Genomic DNA, 25,061 nt, shown 5'->3' on the forward strand with positions numbered 1-25,061 from the left:
GTGACTGCTCATGGCTGAAAAGCCATGAGACAAGTTTGAGAAATGTTTAGATTGGCAGTTCAAAAAGACATGTGCAATACAGGGGCTTGTTTCAATTTGCTTTTTGCAGATTCACAGTGGTTTTCTACTTTTCCTTCACCTGTCAATGCTAGAAATGTGTATTTTTTTATGCACTGAAAGCTGAGGTCTGCAGTATTCCCAGGACTCCAGGAGGTGGAACTCCAAGAACAACAGTACATATCAGATTTCTTTTCCAGATGGCAACACAGCACTAGACAGAGGGAAGAAATGTTTTAAAAATAGAATCTTGCTGCCAAGATAGTTTCGAGGAGCAGAATTCAAATGCATTGTTCACAGGACGCTCATAAGTGCTGCAGTAGTTTACTGTCCACACAGTCTGCAGAGCACAACATCACTCAGACCTTCCCTGGCAGATTCTGCATCAGGTCCTGATGGTAAGTGCAGAGGAGATCTATGTAAAGACATCCCGCTGCTGTGGACACCATTTCTGTCCCCAGACACGCACTGACAGGCAATGCCAGGCAGAGGGCATTTTTCACTAAGGACCATTGATCCGAGATCGTCCTTCCGCACAGCTGGATGTTGCAGGAAGTGCTGTGTATCCAGAAAACCAGGAGGCTTTAAGACAGATCTCTCAAACCAGGGGAAGAACACACAGAAATACTTTTGCAGTCTAGGTCACCCTTTGTAACAAACTGCTTAGACTGAACTGGCATTTCATGTTAGCAATCAATGCTGGGACTTTGTTCTAAATTTTAGTTCAGCAATTTAGGCAACAACGGCTTTATGTAATATTTACCTGTTGAAACAAAATCATGCAACTTAAATCAAGAGGGCAATGTTGGCTTGTGTAAAATGCAAGGATTAGTTCATTCCACACAGGAGAAAAACGCTGAACTGTCCTCTGAATAGATAAACACGTGTACAGAGCTTGGAAAAAGTACAAAAGGATACAAGAGAGCAGTGTATCTTAAATTATTTTTTTTTTTTTTTTTTTTTTTTTTTTACTATTCTAAATCAAATAATATCTAATAGACCTGGTGCTGGGTTTAGTCAACCATGGCTTATAAAATTAAAATTCTGGTTGCTAGCTGCATGGTAGCAAGAGGCCAGGGAGACCCTGTCTCTGGAGCACGGAAATGCTGGCTTTAAGTTCCAGGTTAAACTAATGTTATTCACCATTTGTCATCCAAGGTAAAGCTTTATGCAGTTTTGGTCTAAAGAGGGTGATGAAATGGAATTAAATGATCCAAGACATGGAATGACCTGGAAAATGTTCTTAGTGACGCTGGTACAGTTTGTGCACTGTTTATACACCTAGAGATCAGGTGTATAACAAGAACCCATCGTATGCAAATACAGAGCAGCTGACCTGCGTTCCACCAGCAGCGCTGGTGTTACGGAGCATTTGGTCCAGATGTTTTGGGGGTGAACAGGTTTGGAGAGGAGCCAGCGAAGGTGGCAGCTGGCCAGCAGCCTCGGTCATGATGGGGAGCAGCACTGTGCCGGAGCTGGGCTCACACCCGTCCTGCAACATGAGCTCCAGAGCAGCGGTTTGGTGGAGACATGGCCAAGAGACAGGTGGAGACAGATGGAGACATGGCCAAGAGCCACCCCCACCGCCCTCCTCCCAGGGATGCCGAGGGAGGGGACCTCCTGGGCACCTGCCACCAAAGCATCCCCAGGAATCTGAGGAACAGCAGATGTCCCTCTGCAAGGGAAATCCTCAAACACCACACCGCAGGGACCTGGGCGCAAGCCAGAGGATGAGGCGCCTTGCTGCACAGCACTGGGCAGTGTGGCAGGGGAGGGAGTCACACGGAAATGGTGATGGAGCTCTGCAGGGGTCTGAGCTGAGGGTCAGGACTTGGCATGGAGCTGCAAGCATCATCTGCAGAACCAGCCAGGGATGGCTGCTCCCTGCGTCATTCCCATGGCTCTGTCTGCTGCGGTCCCTGAATGCCGTCCTGAGGAGCTGATATGGGAACAGCCTCTGAGATGGGATCAGCCCCTGAGATGGGCTCAGCCTGTGAGAGGGGATCAGCCTGTGAGATGAGATCAGCCCCTGAGATGGGATCAGCCCCTGAGATGGGATCAGCCTGTGAGATGGGATCAGCCTGTGAGAGGGGATCAGCCCCTGAGATGCGATCAGCCTGTGAGAGGGGATCAGCATGTGAGATGAGATCAGCCCCTGAGGTGGGATCAGCCTCCAAGACAGGATCAACCTCTGAGAGGGGATCAGCCTGTGAGACGGGATCAGCCTGTGAGAGGGGATCAGCCTGTGAGATGGGATCAGCCTGTGAGATGGGATCAGCCTCTGAGACAGAATCATCCTGTGAGACGGGATCAGCCCCTGAGGTGGGATCAGCCTGTGAGATGGGATCAGCCTGTGAGAGGCAATCAGCCCCTGAGATGGGATCAGCCTGTGAGATGGGATCAGCCTGTGAGATGGGATCAGCCTCTGAGACGAATCAGCCTGAGGTGGGATCAGCCCCTGAGGTGGGATCAGCCCCTGAGATGGGATCAGCCTGTGAGAGGGGATCAGCCTCTGGGATGGGATCAGCCTGAGGTGGGATGAGCCTGAGATGGGATCAGCCTGTGAGATGGGATCAGCCCCTGAGGTGGGATCAGCCTGAGGTGGGATCAGCCTCTGAGATGGGATCAGCCTGTGAGATGGGATCAGCCTGTGAGATGGGTTCAGCCTGTGAGGTGGGATCAGCCTCTGGGATGGGATCAGCCTGAGGTGGGATCAGCCTCTGGGATAGAATTAGCCTGAGGTGGGATCAGCCCCTGAAGTGGGATCAGCCCCTGAGGTGGGATCAGCCTCTGGGATGGGATCAGCCCCTGAGGTGGGATCAGCCTGAGGTGGGATCAACCTCTGGGATGGGATCAGCCTGAGGTGGGATCAGCCCCTGAGGTGGGATCAGCCTGTGAGATGGGATCAGCCTGAGGTGGGATCAGCCTGAGGTGGGATCAGCCTCTGTGTCACGCATCCCAGCACAGCGTATGGGGCTGGGATACAGGAGCAGCGCGGACAGGTTTTGGTGCCGGCAAAACCTGGTGAGGAGGGGGCAGGGCTGGCACCACCAGCACGGCTGTCACTGCCCGGAGGATCCAGCATCTTGGCGAAAGGGGCCTGGGAAACACCCAAAACTCACTCGCCCTCAATATCACTCCCTCTCCACATCCTGTAAATGAAGGAATAGTCGTTCTTTTGCGCTGTGCTCCCACAGTCAGACTAACTGCAGGGAAGGGCTGCACTTCACTACACCAGTCCAGGAATTTCTGTACGCTGCACGTGACACCCAAAAGTTCGTTAAGGTCTTTGGGATGTGTTTGGCTGCTAGACATTATATAAATGTGAGATAATTACCATTAGCATTATGCATTGTTTGAATACACTAGAATATCTTGGATAATTAAAATACTGTTGGCAGGTTTGAAACACTTTGGTTTATGAATAGGCTCCAGGGAGTGGTAAAAACATTTTTCATATAATCAATGCATCCACCTAGGAGGGTTATGTTTTGTTGACAGTAGCACTACATGTGTACCTACCTACTCTGCAAAACAATTAGTTCCCAGTCCAGCAGCATCTTTCCAGAAATGCTAATAAAAAGCACAGATATAATACTCCTCTTAATGCAAAAAAAGGACATTCTTCTCAGGCAAATGTTTCATGCATTTTCTCTAGTACGTTACATAGATGGGACAAGATGGTGACATTTGACCACAACATCCTGAACTACCTCTGATGCAACACACTTCCCTCCCAGCACAAGGCCAGAACCACTGGGGCTCAGGGGTGCACCATCAGCCTCAAGGATGTGCCATCACCCTCAGGGGTGCACCATGACCCTCAGGGGTGCACCATGACCCTCAGGGGTGCACCATCAGCCTCAGGGATGTGCCATCACCCTCAGGGGTGCACCATGACCCTCAGGGGTGCACCATCAGCCTCAGGGGTGCACCATCAGCCTCAAGGATGTGCCATCACCCTCAGGGGTGCACCATGACCCTCAGGGGTGCACCATCAGCCTCAGGGGTGCACCATCAGCCTCAGGGATGTGCCATCACCCTCAGGGGTGCACCATGACCCTCAGGGGTGCACCATCAGCCTCAGGGGTGCACCATCAGCCTCAAGGATGTGCCATCACCCTCAGGGGTGCACCATGACCCTCAGGGGTGCACCATCAGCCTCAGGGGTGCACCATCAGCCTCAGGGATGTGCCATCACCCTCAGGGGTGCACCATGACCCTCAGGGGTGCACCATCAGCCTCAGGGGTGTGCCATCACCCTCGGGGGTGCACCGTCAGCCTCAGGGGTGTGCCATCAGCCTCAGGGGTGCACCGTCAGCCTCAGGGGTGTGCCATCAGCCTCAGGGGTGTGCAGTCACCCTCAGGGGTGCACCATGACCCTCAGGGGTGCACCATCAGCCTCAGGGGTGCACCATCAGCCTCAGGGATGTGCCATCAGCCTCAGGGGTGTGCCATCAGCCTCAGGGGTGTGCAGTCACCCTCAGGGGTGCACCATGACCCTCAGGGGTGCACCATCAGCCTCAGGGGTGCACCATCAGTCTCAGGGATGCACCGGCAGCCCGTGCATCATGATCTGCCATGATGCCCCAGGGACAGCGAGCCTGCCGCTCTGCCATCACGAAGCCCCAGCAGGTGCCAGACCTGCTCCAGCTGCCTCCTCGTGTCTGATGAAGGTCCTTCCAGCATCCAGCCCCATCCAGATACCATCTGGGCGCCTCAGGAGTGTACCCCTCAGTGTGTGATCCAGCGTGTGCAGCTGGAGGACTTGCTGTGTTAGGTATGGCTTTGCCTGGGGCAGACCCAGTGACACCCCCCAGTTCCACTTTCTGTGTGCGGGGAAAAGCAATCATTTCTCATTTTGAACAACTTCTTCCCTGTTTGCTTCTTGCTCAGAAGAAGGACCTGTGGTTTCACAAGTAAAGCTGGGTGCAGTTCTAAAGAACCCGGCTCAGTCAGCTGAGGCTCACGTGGTGTCAATATCACACACGAGTGACGGTTTCCTGTGTCTGACCAGAGTCTGAACAGCCTGGGAAGAGTCAGGCACCGAGCAGATCCACCTCCGAGAGGTACCGTGCGCGGTCTCACTGATGAAAGGCTGCAGGAATTGCATGACTATCACCCAGAAATACAGCATCTACACTAATTAAGAGGACATTATTTTCTGGGGACCTCAGCAAATGGCAAGATCAGATCAAAGATTTTGATAAACTGTAGTTTCATTTTTTTAAGGATACTTTTACAGTTCAACACTAATCCGTGACAACTCAATATACTCATCAGCTCAAAAAAATTGATAAATAGTAATTTAATTTTTTTAGGGTACTTTTACAGTTAAATACTCATCCATGATTTCTTTTCTGAAACAGCAGGACAGTATCTGAAATTGGTAAAATACGCCTTAAAAAGATTTTTAGCGACTCTCACCACTTAACTCATTTAATTTAAGACAGGGTTTTGTTTATACATTTCTAAGACTATGGGCCACAACAAAGAGAACAAAGGACCCTAGAATCTATCTTCAGAAAACACAAGAGCATGTTTGAAAGCCCTAAAGCTTAACATCAGAAAAAAGCAAGAGATCAAATACAGCTTGTATTTTTCTATTCAGGGAGGTGCAACAACACAGTTTAATGATTGTGTTATGAAGTGTCCCTGGGAAACAGCCGGGACAGCCTCTGCCCTGGTCCGGTGAAGTGTCTCAGCCAGGTGACAGCAGCTGAGAGATCAGTGACATCCACAAATTCTATCGGAATAATATTTCCAGTGTTATTAATAATAATGATATACCATGAAGTGCACACCGCCATGGTACACTGGTCTGATGCGACACTCTTCTGAAGAAACAGAGAATCTTCTGATTTTTTTTTTTTAAACAACACGGTTTTATAGGGTTAATCAAGGAAGTAAATAGCTAGTACTATGAACAGCCCATATTCATTAAGGACATGGTTTCTGTCTCTAATTTGTACTGTCCAACTTCATTACCTGGTATCATACCTAATTAATCCACCTTATAGGGAAATGCAGGCTAATTAGGAAGGGTGTTATTCACCACATTTAAAACATTATGAAGCAAATGAAATATTACCAGGAAGCAAAAAGGTGATTTGTTTCCTTGTAGCACGCCTGTAAATTAGTCCAGAGAAGATAAAGACTTTTTTTAATTACCATTTGGAAGGCTTTGTTTAAAACATAAACTGAATTTCCATGCCACCTTCTTGGGATTGCGTGCATGTGGCAGTCAGCAGCTCCACAGTCTCCCAGTTAGGTGTCAGTTTCAGAGCCACATACACTGCGAGGAATCTTTGCGTTTACACTCTTAGGGTTTTCTAAGCACTGTTATTTATTTTTTCAAAGGACAGTGTCACTAAAAAGAAGCTTTATATTTTGAAGTGTATATAGCTGATCATCGCACAAATATTTTCAAGAGAAATCACTATATTTCATGAAGATGGGTATGGGTTTTGTTGTAGATCAAAGTGAGAAAGAGAGGAAAAAAAGATAAATCATCAGAGATCCAAAAATACTTTTCATTTGGAGAAGATATCAGGCCATTTCGATGGCACTGATAGAGTCTCTGCTCTGTCTCCATTACCCACTGAAGGCAGCCGGAGTCAGGAGCTGACTACACTAGATTATATTCCCTATAAGATGGTCACCAATATATATATATGATCTTCAACCTCTATTGATTGACCAATTTCACAAGCAAAGACTGGTGAAATGAAGCTGAAATGAACATCATGCTTTAACTCATTGAACCCATCAGGCCTGAGTTAATCTCACTGCCCACTGTCTCTGATAGAATTCAATTGATCAATCATGTTTCGGTGATAGTACCATTTCAGTGGCTTATTGCTTCTTCATTTCAAGGCTTGACCTGTTAGATATACTTGGACCAGCTCTGCTCCTCCTGGAGACACAGAGACCTGCATCTGCTGATGGCAGCGCATCGTCCTCCCTCCGCCTCGGAAAAGCTCGGAGGTTTTTGATGAACACTCCTACCTTCACACTGTGTTTTTGCAGGTATTTCACTCATTTCAGAGGTGGGATGGGTACGAGGACACAAGGAGCCTGAGTGGCCCGAGCCCCGTGCCCTCTGGTCAGTGACTGCCACATCCCACCCCGCACCGTCCCCCCTTGGACAAGCAGCGAAAATACCCGTTTTGTGGCCCTGCAGCCCCTGAGTACAGCACAAGCTGTAAACTGGCCTCGGTGCACATCATGGGCACGTGGTGACATTGACCCAGGGAATGTCACCCTGGGTGACACATGCGCAGCCGCTGCGGCAGCATGGCTGGCCAGCAGTCGGCACTGGACGCTGGGCACTGTGTGAACGCAGAGCCAGCCCGGGGACACCCCCATGCCTCCAGCCCCCCGCCGTGCTGCTCTGTGCGCCCGCACACCCAGTGCTGCTGGAGCCAAGGGACATTCGGGCTCTGCTGCCCCTTGGTCCGGCTCCCTCACCCCAGCCAGAGGCTGGGACCCCTCACCCCATGCCTGGTTTTGCGAAGCAGGTGGCAACTCCCTGGCTCCCGACAGCAAACGCCCACCGTGCCACTCCTGGCAGCGCCGTCAGCTGTGCAGAGCACGTCTGGCCAGTGGCTCCCCCGACACCCAGCGCTGCATCTGCACCAGCTCCATGAAGTGGAAGAAGCAGGATGGAAGTAGCGGAGCTGCATCATTGTCTTCCTAAAATGCTCAGCAGCAGAGCAATTAGCACTTCAACCAGCAACCTCTGGTCTAGTGCTGAGAAGAGATAGAGCTCGTCTCCACTGTAAGAGTGTTTGTCCCTGCTGTCTAGGGCAGCTGGTGGTCCTCCCTGACGTACCAGCTGGAGCCAGGCTGCACACCCACATGATGTATGAGCTGGAGCCACAGGGTGGCACCCAGGGTGCAACTCCATAGCTGCAAAGCAGGTTAGAGCCATCGCCAAAAAAGGGGGGGTTATTTAACAGAACAGATTTCCCATGAGATTACAGCTCATCTCCTCCTACAGTGATTTAAATCCTGCAGTAGCCACACAGAAATTCTATTATATATCTCCTGATTTGTGCTAGGAGAGCCCTGCAGTCACCACCACCCCACACTTCCCTCCAGAGTGGTCAGCAAAGGTGTGGTGGGACCTCGCACCTCAGCAGCCAGAACGCTGGTGAACCTGGCAGCCTGCACATCTGAGCAAACACTTGTGCAAATAGTGCCACTGAGTGGAGCTGGGTCGCTTGTGCGCCCACAAGACCATCAGCAGGATGGGTTTGCTCGCGCGTTGCACACACAGGACGCGGCCCTGGTGGCGGGAGGTGGATGATGCCAGCGGCTGCGGGGCCTCAGGCTGGTCAGAGCACGGCGGGCAGCCCTGGCCATGCTCCGCGGCCCGGCGGCTGCCGCGAGCGCTGCAGGGGAGCCTGGTGCCCGGGGCTCTGGATCCTCCCTGCAACACTGGCCACATACGTGCCCACCCCAGAGGGGTCTCAGCCCACAGGATGAGCAATCTGCTGAACGGCATGGGCCGTCCTGCCCGTTTCAGACCTGTGTGTGCCAGCCCCAGGCAGCACCCTCGGGCGGCCACCAGCCCCGACACCAGGCAGAGCTCGTCCAGAGAACAATGGAATGTCCTGAGCTGGAACGGACCCACACGGGTCATCAAGTCCAGCTCCTATGCCTGCACAGGACAACCCCACAGGTCACACCGTATGTCTGAGCACGTTGTCCAGTCTCTTTTCATAGATTCATAGAATGAGGACAGCAGCTCAAGGGACAGGTGGAGCTGCTCTGGGGTTTGTGATTGCTCTTATGTTGCAGTTTCATGTTTAAAAAGCAGCAACAATAATGTCAGTGATTATTCCCCACCTTGGTGGGGAATCTGGACATGCAGAGTTGGATCAGTAGGATGGAGTGGGGGCCCCAGCCCAGCTCATGCTCTGTGGGCCCGTCCGACCCCCTGGGGCTGTGGGCGCCTGGACAAGCCCTGGGGCAGCAGGACTCCATGTACAGATGCTGCACAACATGCCTATGGGCTGGTATTTCTATGGCTTCTGTAATATCAGGGGGAGATATAACTGCAGTAGCTACAGATATAAAATAAGTCATGACAAGTTTATTAACAAATGATTTTGAGAAACTGATTCTTTCCCTAATCTGTTTTTGTAAGCTGTGTTCAGCAGCAAGCTGTGGAGACCTGCACTTTATTTCATGTACCCCCAATTCATGTGTTTTTAAGTGGCTCTCAAAAGCTCATTGTAGCTATTTTAACACAGTTTATACCTACTTCCATACCATTCGATAACACATCCTTTCGTCATTTCTTTCAAAGAATCATTTCCAGGTATGCTTGGGCGACAGGAACAAAAGCAGGTTGATGATGAAATTATGCCCTGTGTAGCTTTGGAAATACCAAACTGGCCTCTGGTTATGAGTGTCTGGGAGAGGATTTACAGCTCTGAAAATCACCAGGAGAATGAAATCTGACAGCCAGAGGAACAGCAGTGGTGGGACACGCAGATGCAGCCCGGCAGGGTCTGTGCAAAGAGGAGCGACCGCTCGGTACAACAGCCCTGGGCACCAGCGCAGAGAACAGACCCACGGGAGCCAGCGAGAAGTTTGCACAGCACGAGCAGCTGCCATTGCACAACCTGCAACAGCATCAGCCTGCGTGACCCCAGCAGAGACAGACAAGCCCCTGCCCTTCCCAGGAACTGACAGCCAATGAGGAAAATACAGGCTACTCGGTTGCCAACAGCCAAAACTAGTCTTTCTATGCAAGCTTAAAACAGCACAGCAACATTTCCACCTAACAACCTGAATACTTCACAAAGCACTATCTGGGACACTTACCCGGAGAGGATGACAGCGGTGACGAGCTCACCCACGTCCCACCCCGAAGCCCCAGTTCAGCAGCACCAGGAGCGCTGCGGTCTGGCAGGGTGGCCGCTGGCACACCACGGTTCCACCGTGCAGCCAAACACCATGGCAGAGCTCCTCGGGCAGGCACTCCCGGCAGCGATGCTGCTCCTCCTGAACTGCGCTTTCCCAGCAGAACTTTCAAACGGGACACCAACTGGTGACGAGGCCGCGTTTGCCACACACGGAGAGAGGGGCAAAGTCTGCGGAGGATGCAGCTCGCAGCACCAGCGGTGCGCCTGCAGGCTGCAGAGGGATGTCGCGCACCATCCAACAAGTGGGAGGTGTCAGTCCATGCTCTCCATCCAATTATCCACAAACAGCACTCATGGAAAACTGCTAATACCTACAGATTTTCTTGCGCGTAAATTAAATAAAGCTTAATTTACAAACCCAAGAACTGTGGTCTCAAGCCTGTAAATGTGCATGCTTACAACAAAGCAAAGAAATATCTGGATTGCATTCAACAGAATGGCTTACACACTTAGTATAAACACCGCTATAAAATATAATATAACATGCATCTATAGATTTTTACAAGTCACAGGAAGTGCAAGTTTCACAGTATTTTATATATTTATCCACATGGATTATTCAAGCAAAATTAGCTTTTAAATATCCTCCACATCTGTGTAATGCAGATTTTTACACCTCAAAAATTTCCATTCGCTTCTGACATCCAAGAACTGCCTCTGCACACCAACCATCCGTCCGCTGCACTTGCCGTCTGCCTGAACGTCGGTGCGCTCTCCTGCACTGAACCCAAGTGTCCCTGGGCCTGTGTTCGCCACCGCATTTTGTACATAAACATCCCCCGGCGCAGTGGCTGGGCCGCGGTGCTGCAGGACACGCTGCCATCGCTGCTGGCTGTGCCACATCCACCAGCGGAGCACAGTGTGTCCCCGTGCTCTGTTCTCCTCCCAGCGGACAGCTGGACGATGGAGAAGGCCCATCACACCAGCTCCTAAAGCAGATACCGAGGTGGTTCCTGGATCCCATGGGAGGCAGCTGCTGCCATTAGCAGAGGCGGGACAGTGGTGAGGCAATGCCCAGTCTCGCCTGTGCGGGTTCCCCAGGTCCACCCCCGCCACAGCACTCGGGCTCTGGCAGCTGCTCCCACCGCTGCCTGGTGGAACAGCACCAGCGGGGGTCCTCCCGGCTGCCACCCACCCTGTGTGGGTGTCCTGGTTTTGTTAAAAACAAGTTTCTCTTTCAGTGAATTTTGCCTGTCAGCTAAAGCCTTCATATTAACTGCACTTTCCTGGAGAACCAGACACATGTTTTGGTAAACATAGCAATGGAATGCAAACTTATTGATAAGCATGGATGAACATCTCGCGAGAGGGGCGACGAGAAACAAGTGACTAAGAAACTGACCAACTGTGTATAACATTCCATTCACGTGAATACTTCATATAAAAGTGGGAGACCACGAGGATCTCGTCCCTTTTTCCTTATGGCTGACATTAGGAGAGGACCTTGCTACTCATCCCTGAGAACTGAGGCCTAGTGACAGACTGAATCCAGCTCCGGTTGGCTGCAGAGTCTAATCCAGGACTTTGGGTGCCGGCTCTGCAGTTGCTGAGACTTTCAAGATTGGTTTTGTATATTTTGTATTATTTTCTCTATTCTTATTAGTAGCATTAGTAAAACATCTTTAATTTTTCCAACTCTCTTCTCTCTGTCCTTCTTTCCCTCCCGATCGCCTGTCCTGAGTGGGAAGGGGGGAGAGGGAGGGAGAAAAAGGGGGAAGTGGGGGGGGAGAGGAGGTTACCAATACATCTGCCAGGGTTTTATTGTCACCCCGCAATCTTAACCCTCGACAGGGGGGAATCCCCTGGTGTCCTCAGCCCCAGCATCCTCCTCAAGCTGGGGGGACACAATGCTGCTACCACCACCCTGGCTCCCACAGCCGCCATTTGAGAGATGCTGTGCAGGAAAAGGGAATATGCCGCAAAACCCTGTGCACCAATGCTCCCGGCCTCAGCCCCTCTGAGCGCGTATATGGACGCAGCCACGTGCTCCATGGTGGGGACGGGTGGAGGCAGCAACCCGCTGCCCCCAGCACCCTCCTCGCTGCTGCTGCACTGTGCCCGTCACAGGGGAATTCCGCTGCCAGCATTTCTGACACCCACCTAGTTCCACACTGAGGAGGAGGAAGAAGGGAGGGCACATGGGGAGCAGCCTGCAGCCTTTGGCAGGTGGGGCGAGACCCATTCACAGCAGCAACAGTGCCCAGCTGTCCTCTCCGGTGGCTGCGGCACCATCCCCTGGCAGCGCCAGCAGACACAAAACCGTGCTCGCCCTGGCCCGGCTCCGTCCCCCGCGTCCCATCCAGCCCAGCGTGGCTGGGAAGGGCCAGAGGTGCTCGCAGCACACACAGGGATGTGGGCAGTGGTCTCCACTGGCTGGCTTCACTGAAAAGGCAGTTAAACATGAGGTTTGTTCATATTATCACTATTTTAGGTTTCTAAGTGGATTCATGCTTCCACACCCTTCATTTTATTTTTTTTTAAACAGCAGAACAGAAAAGGATAAAAAGTCAGTCGGTGGCCCAAAGAAAATTGTATCTCCCTGTACATATTTGTAGCTTATGGTTCTGCTTTAAATGTTCTGATGCACTGGACACAGAACAAAATTAATCAGCCAAGATTTTGAGGAAAAACAGTGTAGCTCTTTGCTAATTATCATAATTAATTAGTGTCATCTAAACATTAATTATTTATCCTGCAGTAAACTCAGCAATTTACAGTACAACTCCCTTGACACTGTGCTTATCACATGGATGCCCTTATTAAGCAAGTATGGGAGAATCTCACTGCATGAGCCTCTACTATTTCAAATCCTGCCTTCTTTCGGAGGGAGGCTGAGGTCACTTTTTGGGCTGCATCATGGGAATTCTGACAGTAGGTGGGTCTGTTCCTGCGGCCTCACTTGGGACAAACACAAAGGGAACAGCTCCATGGCACGGCTGGGGCTGCTCTCGTGTCTGTGCCAGTCTTCTAAACCCAACTGTTCCCCTCCCATCTAATGCGATAACTCCTCCAGGAAAAAAAATATAGACATAGAGATACAGAGGTATGGAGATATAGATATAGAGATGCAGAGGTATATGGCTAGAGCGTGGCAAATAATTCTTCAAGACTGCTGGATCTGAATGTTACCGCTCTCCTCCAACAGCCAGCTGTTGGCGAACCAGGCGTTTCTCTGAACCGGGGGTTCGAGCCGCGGCGCAGCATGGCAGACACGGGTTTGCTCAGTCTGGTCAGGGGATGTGACTCTGACCGCACAACGCACCTGCAGCAACCGGGAAATTTTTGAGGCTTTTTCCTCTATAGGAAAAGACTGATTGACTGAAACGGAATCTTGTTCCCAAGTGGGGATCATTTCTGAAGAACGGTGTGACACAAAGCCCGACTGGGGAAAATTCTGAATGTGTTAAGAAAGCCCATCCTGAGACTTTGGAATGCAAGTTATTTTAGCTCTCCAGTTCAAAATTTTTAGTGTTTGAATATAAGGTAATCAAATTATGTAGAATCACAGAATCATTGCGGTTAGAAAAGACCCTTGAGATCAGGTCCAAACACAAACCCAACACTGCCAACTCCACCTCCAAACCACATCGCTAAGCACCACACCTACACATCTCTTAAATACCCTCAGTGGTGGTGACTCCACCACTGCCCTGGGCAGCCTGTCCCAATGCCTGACAACCCTTTCTGGGAAGAAACTTTTTCAAATATCCAATGTAAATGTCCTCTGGCACAACTTGAGGCCATTTCCTCTCATCCTATCATCTATCTATCTATCTATCTATCTATCTATCTATCTATCTATCTATACACATGTACAAGTTTTAAACATAAATAAGCCTCCATTCCTCACACCTGACCAGGCCTGTGCATCAGCCCTCCTTGCCCACCGCGCTGCCCCATTTTGGGAGCACCCTTCGGCCCAGGGGTCGGCGCTGCGGTGTCCCGTGTTCAGCACTGCTGCCCGTGCTGGCGGCGTCGCCCGGAGCACTGGGCGCTGTCTGCGGAATCCCCGTCGTTGCTAGTGCAAATGCACGTAACCAAGAGACGGGATTGCCACCCTGCATAGCCAGGGCAACAGAAGACACGCTTTGAAAACAACAGTGTTTTAGGTGTAAACAAACTCTTCAAGTTTTTTTCTCTGACTTGTGCAAGGCATGATGATTCTGCATTGTAGCTTTTGTCTAAAACACTTTTCAAAACAAAAATTGTAATTTGGGGGGTTAATTGGCAGGCTTTTTAAGTTAAGTTTGGTTAATCAGAAGCAGAAAATATATCCAACTTTGCACTTTGTGATGAACAACAAATGGTTCAGTAAAAGACAAGCACTTTTTCTTTACAGAATCTTTAGGAGGGGTTCTTTATGATTTTTCGTGGTTTTACTTCCCCAGCTCTCGTCTTGACCGTATTGCCTTTAGGAAGGAAGGACACACACTCAGGTTCCATGATGCCTAAGCCTTTTCTTCGTTACATATGTACACATACATATACACATAAACACCTACACACAGCTACAGGTTCTTCACGAAGCGTGCTCTGCAAAGCCGTGACCTTCCCGCATCCCAGCCAAAGCTAAAGCCAATAAGACTAAACCACACACAGTTCACAAAAATTACTGGTTTGCACCACTGCTGACAGCTGAAATCTCTGAAAGAGACTTTTTTTTTAGAAAAAGAAGAAAGAAAACTCGTAATGTGTGAAGCTGACTCTGCTACGGCTGCAGGGCTGGCGCAGGGCAGCACCGAGGTGGGTGCGACGCAGGGCTCGGGCGGCAGGGCCGCCACCCGCCCGCGGGACACCCCAGTGCCATCACCGAGTCCCTCTCCCCATCACGCCATGGCAGCTCCGCCCGCAGCTGCAGAGGGACCAGTGACCGGGGTCTGCTCCACCACCGCTGCCGGAACGAGCAGGGATGACCCCGGCACCACGCTCAGCATCGCCCGCTGCCCGCCAAGCCGTCCCCAGCGCCCCGGGGCCGCCCGCAGCACCCACGGCCCCCGCGCCGCCGGGACACGGGCACCGGTCATTACCGCAATGGTCTCAATTGTTCTCAGCGGTGCTCCAGCAAATAAAGCCATTAATTATGGTCTCTCCCCCGGCCGCCGTTGGCTGGAGCGGCAATCAACGCGCAACCCCTCATTGCCTGCTCTCGGGGAGCGGAGACAGATGCCATAAAAATGATGGGCAGCCCGCGCCGAGCCCGCCAGCGGTGGAGCAGCCGGTGCCCACCGGCAGCCACCACGCTGCTGCCACATGTGACGCCGTATTTATTTGGCCTGCTGCAGCCGTGGGGGAAGGCATCCCATTAGGCGATTATTTTTATCTTATAATGTCAATTTATTTATACTGATTGGCTTCCTGGTGCCAGATATCAATTAAATTGCAAATGCCCACTGAAGCTTATTTTCTGTTTCTTTCTCTCTCCCCCCATCTCCCTTCCCTCTTTCTCTCTCCCCTTCTTTTTCTTAAAGAGAGAGAGAGAGAGAACCCTATGTTCGAACATAATTTAATTTATTTCTCTTTCCATATCTCAAAGGAAAATCTATATCTCCCCCTGGAAGGCCATTTGCCCTCTGTTATTGGGAGCTGAGGTATCACAGCACTGGGCAATTTGTTTCAACTGACTATCGGCAGCCCATCAGGACTCTCCCAGACCTCTGCCATCTCGATGCAATTGTATCTGGTATTGCCATTTATGATTTGTTTTTAACAGCTGCCAGAACCCACCGGACAGCCGGGTTTTGGTTCCCATGTGGTGGCCCACCCCGCTCCCTGCCGCAGGGACCATGGTGCTGCTCGGCCGCGGATGGAGAAGTTCACTCAGCCCCAGCAGGACCCTCTTCAGCGCTGCCCCAAACAGCGGTGTCAGGAGCTGCAGGATGGCTGGAGCTGCTGGAGGTGACACACAGCGCATGACGGGCTGTGACACGTGGGGAGCAGGAGCCCGTGCGAGGCTGCGCTGGGCTGTCCCCCCTCGCAATGAGACAGGGCTGCATCTGTGCACGCCCACCGCCCCTTCCCACCATGGACACCGGGTCTCCTCCACCTGGGGAAAGGTCCAATGCAGACATGGCACCTGCTGGCTCTGTTGCACCAAAGCAATGGCTGAGACCTTTTCCTCACTGCTGTGACCTTCCAGAGCCAGTGATAACTGCCAGCACAAGATTCCAAAACATCCCACAAGAAAACTGTCACCCCATCTGACGCCCCCTCACAATGTCCCACCACAACTCCACCTGTGCCTGGGGTGAGAGGCATAGGGGGTGGGCCCGAGTCACACTGACAGGTCTGGAGGGTTGGAAGATGAGCATCGATGGCAAAAACTAATGTCTCCAGCTACCAGAGGTCAACAGCAATGGTGGAATCTGAAGGGTGACCAGGGAGGCAAAGCACAGCAGAAGTACAGTCAGAACAAACAGGCGAACACTGATCAGTGATAAGAGATGAAGCCCCTCAGCTGCAGAGCACCCTTGGCCCACGGGCCGAACAGACCCACCTGCCCTTCCCTGACCACCCCACCTTCCCACAGAGCATGTGGCACCACCCAGGGAAAAACAGGGGTCAGCATAAGCCCGTGGAAATGGCCCAACAAATCAGTTACAACCTCTCTGGATGCAGAGGGAGCCCTTGCTGAGGCATTATCACTCTGTGTTGTGCACACACACCAGCTGGGGAGGACGGGGCAGACAGGTACACATGAGAGCAAACACATCCCCATGCACACGTTCCTCCAGCTGAGCATGGTGCCACCAAAAGAGAACAGATCCTACCAGACCGAAAATAGACACAGCTTTAGCTGTCAGGATACCACTTCTCTTTTGTGCTCAGGGGTGTCAGCGAGGACCTTGCTCGCACCAGCTAGCACAAGAGACGCCACCATGGCTGCCTCGGACGGCAGCTCCTCCGAGCGCAGGACAGGCTCCCTGGAACACTGAGATGAGCCGGCACATTGCATGCTCATGAACGTGGCCCTGAACTGGGTATCCACAAACCTGACTGCAAGCCTTGGCTCTTCCACAGTGCCACTGGCAAGACTTGGCCAGCCCCTGGTGCCTCAGTTTCCCCACTGGTGAAGATGCTGTAACTGAACATGTAATGTAGTAACGATCTCCTGTTTGCAAAGTCCTTCCCATTATAAACTGTCTGCAGTCCATTCAAAAATCATCTGGCACCTTAGAAAAAGGCAGGTGTGTTCATTCTGGGCTGGCCAGCTATCAGGACAGCGTGTGCAATTATCTCCATGATGAGGTTTCGGACAGAAGCTCTACAGGTTTAGCTAAGGCTGATTTAAAAACCTGGGCCCGTGTATTTGAGTGATGTATTCAGAAAGCAAAAGAGGGAGCTACGAGGAACACAACAGTGTGCATATACATACCTAGAACTATCTATACACACATATATACACTACATGTGTACACATGCATAGTGGCCATCTACATTCCACCCGTTCATCCATATAGCTCTTCCCTATGTAGCGATACTCATAAAAAAAATATCAAGGGTAATAGGAAAGACCTCTGTACCCTTTGCAATGGTGATTATTGACTGGTTCATTCAGTGCCTGATGGAGATAGTGTGATTGCCTGGGATGTACCTCGCAGGTTTCTAAACAGAAGGCTCCAGAATCAATTTTGTGGTAACTGGTTAGATGTGACCAGCTTACAAACTCAGCATGGGCATCAGGAAGCAAAATCAAGCAGCACCATTACTTTTTTTTAAATATCAGAGGTGAGGAAAGCTTCCCGGCTGGGAGAGCCACAGGACAGAACAGACACTAATGATTTTGGCCGTTTTTTGTCTCCAAGGTGACAAACGGGTGCGCAGCAGCACGATGCCATGGCTGGTGGTCAAGGTGATGCTGGAGCTCACAGCTTGCGCAGGAAGATTTGTGTCTCATCTGAGGCGAGGCCAGTGCTGGGAGCTTCAGCAGAGTGGGGTGGGTTTGGCCGGCAGTGCCGCTTCCACCGGGTCCAAGGGACCGCTCTGCAGCGCAGTGACGTGCAGGGGCCGCTGCCCCCGCTCCCCGCGTCTGCCCAGCGCCCCTGCGCACTGCTGCCTCCACACCAGCACCTCCGCAGCACCGCTGGGACACGCTGCGCTGCTGGCGGAGCCTGGGAGCAGTGACACGAGCATCGACCAGGGGTCCTGCCCCAGCAGTGTCCAGGGAAAACACACATGGTACCCCACTGCCAAACAAGTGTTACACTCAGAGCAGTGCAGTGGCACCGCTTTCATACTGAGGAGCCAAGCCACTAACTCGACGGCTCCATTTTCATCCACAGCATCCTAGCGGGGAGCATACTCAGGACCTTACATTGGCTGTGAGGAGGCTCTGGAAGGGTGACCTGGCAAACAGGACAGGACCAAGGAGTCCCAGACATTCACACTGATTTCACACACCAAACACTAACTTCCCAGGGAACCACGAATAGATTTGTCAGTATCTCCATGCTCTGAACTCCTTCTTTAAAGTAAACTGGCCCACTAAGGTCTGTGGTGGTTAAACCATCAGGCATCACACACCTCTGCAACAAGGACCATGTGGGTGTAAGAGAAGGAGAATGGGTGAAATGAAGAGTTACACAAATTCAAAACTCAAAATCGCACACCTGAACAGTTAAAAAAAATACCTTCCTTGGATTTGGGCATGTCTACAATTGTGTTCCTCCCACCCTGGACCACTTGCACCAAGCCTTGGCCACTCTCCTCATTGCCAGCCAAGGCCAGATGGATGGGGACTGTTCTTTGTCCCTGCAACTGGGACTGGGCAGGAGAAGACAAAGTCTGTTGTACTGCAAAACCTCACTCGTTCAGAGACGCCACCTCCCGCGTCCTCCTGCCGGGGAGAAACCTGGGCAAGGATGGGAATGGAACAGCTGGGGGCCAGTTCTCAGGGAAGCAACTGGAAAACCAAGGAATCAGAGAAGGAAAAACCTGCTACATGACTATTTCTTAATAGTCGACTTACAGAAAAAAGAGCCAGGCACTGTCAAGCATGAAATCTTATTGGGACAATAGAGATGGAATTGCCACTTCTGACAGTAATGTTTACAAGGGCATCATGTGTCGATGCCACACAGCATGAAACCAGCAGCCTCGTCTAGCTCTGTGAATTGTAACAAGAGACAAAATGTCCCATTTGGGACAGGTAGGAATTGTACCACCAAAAATAACCGCTCAGGTGTAAAATCCATTACAGGCAGACGGGAGGAGAAGCAGAGGAGCCCCGTTGACACGGCAGGAGGCTCCCGAGCTCTCTCCAGCCTCAGGAACAGGTTTTCTGAGCGGGGGAGATGAGTCGCTGGTCAGTCAGCGCTGCCCTTTGCCCCCAGCCGAGGACAAGCCGAGCAGGGACAGAATGCACGTCCCCCACACTGCCGGGTCGGACCCCACGGCAGCGGGCGGCACCAAAGGGTTTCCAGTTAACACACAAGACACTGCGCCTGCTGCCGGGATTCAGGCACGCACTTCGAGACGTCACATCAGGCTGCCGAGAAATCAGTACCACACCTGCAGGATCTGAATTTGTTACAAGCTCCACACCAAAAACTCTGTCTGACTCAGAGGAACTGTACTCAGGGCAGCCAGGAGGCTGAGCCCGCTGTGCCCCGTGACAACTGCTCATTACAAGACCTTCCAAATGAAGAAATCTGACATGCAAACGGTCCAGAGACAGCAGCTACAGAAAATTATTTTCCAAGGAAAGTGAAAACAGAGGGAATACTTCGACCACAAAGTCCAAAAGTAATTGCTCAGAATTAAAAGGGGTTGGGGTTGAAGCATATTTAATCGATATAGGATGTTCTGGTATCTTCAGCTGAAATGGTCAGCCACCACAAAGCCTTTGGTGTGCACACCTGTGCACCAAGCACAGCTCCTCCCTTGGGGCTGCACCTTCTCTCCCTCACAATGCAGCAAAACGGGCAAAGATGCATCCCGGCCATCAGAAGTGGTGGTGGAGGCCAAACCAGCGCACACGGGCCCCCGCAGGACAACACGACAGCCCACCAGGAAAACCCAGCACCCCACCAGTCACAGCTGCAACTAGGCCAGTCTAAGCTCTGCCATATGAGATGGCCACCACTCAACCAAAGTTGGTCTTCCAGATGTCTCCCCACTGCAAGTATGCTTTTGAGACTGCATTCTTCACTTTTTGACTAAAAGTTGACATGATTTTTGTAAAGCACCTGGAAGAAACACCTTCCCTTAGTGATGGCATCTTTTCCCACAAGAACCGCACCCCTACAGCACTTGGCCTGCTCTGCCCATAACCATCCCTGGCGTTCAGTCCGACAAGAGACATCTTTTCTCTGGCTCTGTGCCAGTTTGCAGGACATTGAAGTACCACAGTGACCAAGTTGCAGAAAGTTTCTGAACGAAGTGCTGGCAACAGCCACAGCTCCTTACCCAGCCTGCGACCAGAGAAGTTCAGCGTTCAGCTGATGTGGCCTCCAGCCGCATCGCTGCTTGGGCACCCCGGTACGCGGCTGCAGGGAAGCTGTTTTATGCAGACAAAGCGTCCGTGTGATCAGAAAGCCACCACGTCTCACTGGTGTCAGCACCTGACAGATTTCCAGTACCTCTGCGGTAGACATCCCTTTTGCCATGCTACAAACCAGCTGATCTGTGCCCTGCTGAGAGGAGATTTTAACTGGATTTCCCTCCCACGTGGAGCCTGGGCAGTCACCTCAGCTAAACTTCCTTGGATTCTGACCTACACCTGTAACACGCAACTGCAGCAGCAAAGAAAAATCAGTCTCATGCTAGAGACATAACCTTGAAGTAATTACCCTAAGTATGCCTTAACTACAACTCTCTCTCAGCAGATTCTCAGAGGAGGTAAAATGGGGGAAAATTGTACACTCATGTTCTCGAGGCATCTGCCAGAAGAAAAGGTGTTGGTTGCTTTCAGAACTCTTCCTGTCTCTGAGTTCATGGGCATCAACACACGGATCGTCTTGGTGCCAGAACTGAAAACACACAGAAACAAGGAAGCGGCCGTGCAGGAACCCCCGTGTAACACCAGCCCCCACAGCTGAGGCTCATGAAGGGAACAGAGGAAGCAAAGGCTGTGGCTCTAAAACTGACTGCAAGGAAAAGCTTCTGCAAAGTCGCCCCACAGCTCCTGGCAGAGCATGTCAGCTCGGCGCTGCGCTCGCTGCTGCCGGGCGCGAGAGCCGGGGTGCAGGGAAACGCAGCGCAGCCCGCCCGGGCCGCTGCCCAGGGACAGGAAAGAACCCTGCCTGAATATAACACAGGCAAACAACCTGAACAACGTCGTCTTGTGGAAGTTCAGCGAAACATCAGTGGAATAATTCACCTACCAGACATGGATGTGACATTGGGCCAGGTAGGGACACGCGTCTCTGGATTTTCCCAGCAAGGTCTTTTTCCATCTGCAAAGTCTGCTCAAGCAAAAGAAAGAACAAAAAGAGGGATCTGGCTCTCTGTGCAGCGTATCTGGATGTCCTGCTCCCTGCTGCTGAGGGCTGCCGGGTGTCTGGGAGCCCCGGGAGCAGCTGTCGTGGTACGGGGCGCGTTCAGACGAGCGCCACTGGTGCCGGCACCAGCTCCCGCCCCACAGACCAGCTGCGCCGGAGCCGCAGCACAAGCTGCAGAATGCACCTTCCCCCATTTCCACCTGCAGTTCCACGGCAGAACAAGCCCCGCTCCAGGGTTTTCTGCTCCAGCATGGCACACGGCGAGTAAACAGTCGTCCTTATCAAGTGCTACAGCTCTCTCCAAGCTCTGCCGTGTCCTGGGCACCATGCCACGACAAATCTGTGAATGTGCTCTTCTTGGGCACATCCGGACAACACAGACGGCCTGCAGGTATGAGTCCCAGACTCATGTGCAAACTCAGTATGACCAGCAATTAGCTAAAAAACACCTGAAGTACAAAGTGCAGTTACCAAGTCTGGTGCAAATAATTCCACAGCCTGTGTTGCATTGCCTTCCAGGATTTGTTGAATAACGGGATAGATTCATAAACAATAGGACTGTTATGCAAGTGCTAGGATAGACCAAAATGGGCAGGATTCAGCCAATACTGTGGAACTGCCTCTAGCAATAAATAAGCCTCGGCACAAAGGCTATGGCAGACAAAACAGAACTGGAGAAAACACCAGTCTCAGGACACCCCCACTTTCTGCATCTCACCAGTTTTGTGCTGTCTGCTTACTGAGAACTTCCCAACTGGCAACAATAGCAATTACAGCTTAAAATATTAACTCTGGCCTCCCAAAGCACCAAATGAAAAAGTAGCTTTCCACTATCTTTCAGGATTTCAGGAGTTTGTCTTTTCAGCCAAGAAAATAATTCTGACTTTAAAATCCCAGTAAGATCAAATCAAATACAGCACCAACTGCAACAGCAGCAGATTTCAGTCCTACGTGATAATTCTGGTACTAGCACTGCATTGTGTGCCGCCATGGAGAAGTCGGCAAACCTGCCACCACCCGCAGGAGAACCCAGTTTGCTGTTCCCCAGGAAGAAGAGCAGACTCAAGAGGTGGGATGGAGACCCTGGCTAACCCATCTGAGACAGAAATACGTGATACTCGGAGGATTCCTGCTACCACGGAGGTGACAAACCCTTTATTTAATGTCGTGGCGTCAGACATTCCATGTGGGAACATCCCCTGTGTCTCTCCAAACACCACCTGCAAGTGGCCAAATCTCCCTCCCGCAGGGCGAACGCGCGGTGCTGAATGCAGCTCCCAGAGCTCCCTACACCCTGGAAAACGTAACGTTTATTCTAACGGTGCAGACATATTCTGACACTACTGAGCAAGGCAGATCTGCACTGGGGAAAACAGGGGAAAATCCAGCATAATGCACCACAACCCCTCTCACAGAAACACCTCTCTCAAGCACGTCATTTGAACGGAAAATCACAAAAATAACTGGTACACCAATGAAAACCCAAACAACAACCCTTTCTCTTGGGTTTTTTTTCTTCAGCCGTCTGAGAGATCACTATCATCACTTACAACATGGAAAGATAATGAGAAAGTCTGTGAATAACATAATATACCTATCCTAAGGCAAAACTTCTATCACCTCTATCTGTATATATATGTAGCTGATGGAGACATTAGAGGTATGTACTCACATGGTGTATATAGATACATATGTACAAATGCACATTGTAACTGGAGCTCAGTATTTCATCCTCTCTGGATGCCACCAATTTCTTGATAAAATCAAAAGGATTCATCTTGCTCATCACCTTTCTGTTTTATTTTGTATTAGCATTTATAAAAAACATTCATCAACATTGACAAGTCTTGGTTTTCCACAAAACGGCTTTTTCTTTGGAAAATATATTCCCACAAAAGAATCTTGGCCAGCCCCAGTACTGGCACCAACAGAATGATTTGACAAGACATCTACTCATAAACTGGATTTTAGCTAAACCTATATGAAGAGGTTATTCCTTGAAAAGCATCTAGCACTCGACAGCTCCTGATGAGAACAGCTGGAGCTACAGCAGGGCTGTGAGGAGCGGTGGAAGCCTGGGCTTTTCATTAGCACAGCTTGAGGAGCAGCCCCGCTCCGCCGGCACCGGCGGGAACCCGCGGGGTTTCACCCCGCAGCGGGAGGAGAGCGCTCTGGAAAACAGGGGCCTCGGGGACCGCGTTAGGGGAGAAGTGACAACGCGCTTGACGTGCGCACCAGGCAGCCGGTCACCACTGGCTCGGAAAGGGCAGCTGCGCCGGCGGGAGTTTCCTGCACGGAGCTGTGAACGCATGAAGCCACCCACGGGCAAGCGATGCCGGTGCCGGGGCAGAGCCAGCCCCTCCGCACCCGCTGACAGGCGCGGGGACATGCAGCCGCTGCCACTGCCCGGTCATGGCCCGCGGCACAGGCGCCCCAGAGGGTTCGTCCGCCGGCAGCGGCAGCGGCAGCACCAGGGTGCTGGCAGCCCCAAGGGCAGCACACCACAGCCCGGGGTGTCGCAGGGATGCGGGGGGGCGCACAGAGACTGCAGGGGCGAGCAATGCTCATGCTGGCACACAGAGCTGAAGGGAGTTCTCCCAGATGCAGAACCCAGCCCAAAAATCCACCACCTGGTTGGGCAGGGGTTGGTCCTTCTCAGAAACATAGTCCATCCTCGGCCATGCTCGCAGGAACGCACCACCAGCACGTGTCAGAACAGCATGGTCTGGCTGCTCAAATGGCTTTTGGTTTCATTTTCATGAACTCAGATGTGCAGAACTTTCTCTGAAGCCCAGAGCAACCCTACCTCATTTTAGCACTGCCACAGCTGAGAGCTGAACTGACTGACATTTGCTGTGTTTTCCCTAGAATTTCATGAGGACTGTTCTCAAAGAGAAACCCTGTTCCAGCTGAGCTCCCCTTGTTAACATCCAAGATGACCAGGTCAGCACCAATAACCCCAGAGAAGGAGGAACCCCCGAGGAGTCAAACTCCTCCGGACACCCACCACCATCGATAGGTGACACCATCACTGCTGGTGTCAAAACACCAACATCCACTGCCGACAATGTCATTGCTCGTGTCAAACCGGGACCATCCATGGATGACACTGTCACTGAAGGTGTCAAACTGCCAGCATGGCCAGAGCTGCTGCCACTTCAGCATAGTCACAGTTCCCTGTGTAAGGTTCACAAAAGGTAAAGGCTAAGAGTGAAACAAAACAATATCCCTGGTGTTGTGCAAAATAATATCCAAGGACTCAGAAAAAAAAAAGCTTTCAAGTAAATAAAATTTAAAAAAAAAAAAAGCACCACCAAGCCATAGATTGCACAGACGAAGCCATAACTGCAACATAACTACCAAAGTCTGGGTCAAACTCTATGTAAGAGGATGATTTAAGTGTCTGTGTGCTGAGGGAAAACGTTCTCTTTGGAGGAGCTGATGAACCGCTGGGACGAGTAGCTCTCCCCACTCCACAATACCAGGCAAGGATCCCTGGATGCAGAGGACAACCTGTATCAGCAGGAGAAATTCAAATCAGCAGTTGCTGACCCTGCAAAACCTCATTTCCTTCAAAGGCTTCATCTCATTATAGTCACTGGAGTTTTCCCCAGGAGTAAAGACAACT

The 25,061-nt window shown here is 51.3% G+C and overlaps 1 protein-coding gene across 8 annotated transcripts in view; it reads right to left on the reverse strand.

The window, feature by feature from the left end:
* Nucleotides 1–25,061, reverse strand: part of PAX5 (paired box 5) — a gene marked incomplete at both ends in the record, with an annotated part of 141,563 nt that overhangs the window by 91,476 nt on the left and 25,026 nt on the right. The gene's annotated exons all lie outside the window — the stretch shown is intronic.

Source organism: Streptopelia decaocto, assembly GCF_964273445.1.
Source record: "Streptopelia decaocto genome assembly, chromosome: Z".
NCBI classification, from domain to species: domain Eukaryota; kingdom Metazoa; phylum Chordata; class Aves; order Columbiformes; family Columbidae; genus Streptopelia; species Streptopelia decaocto.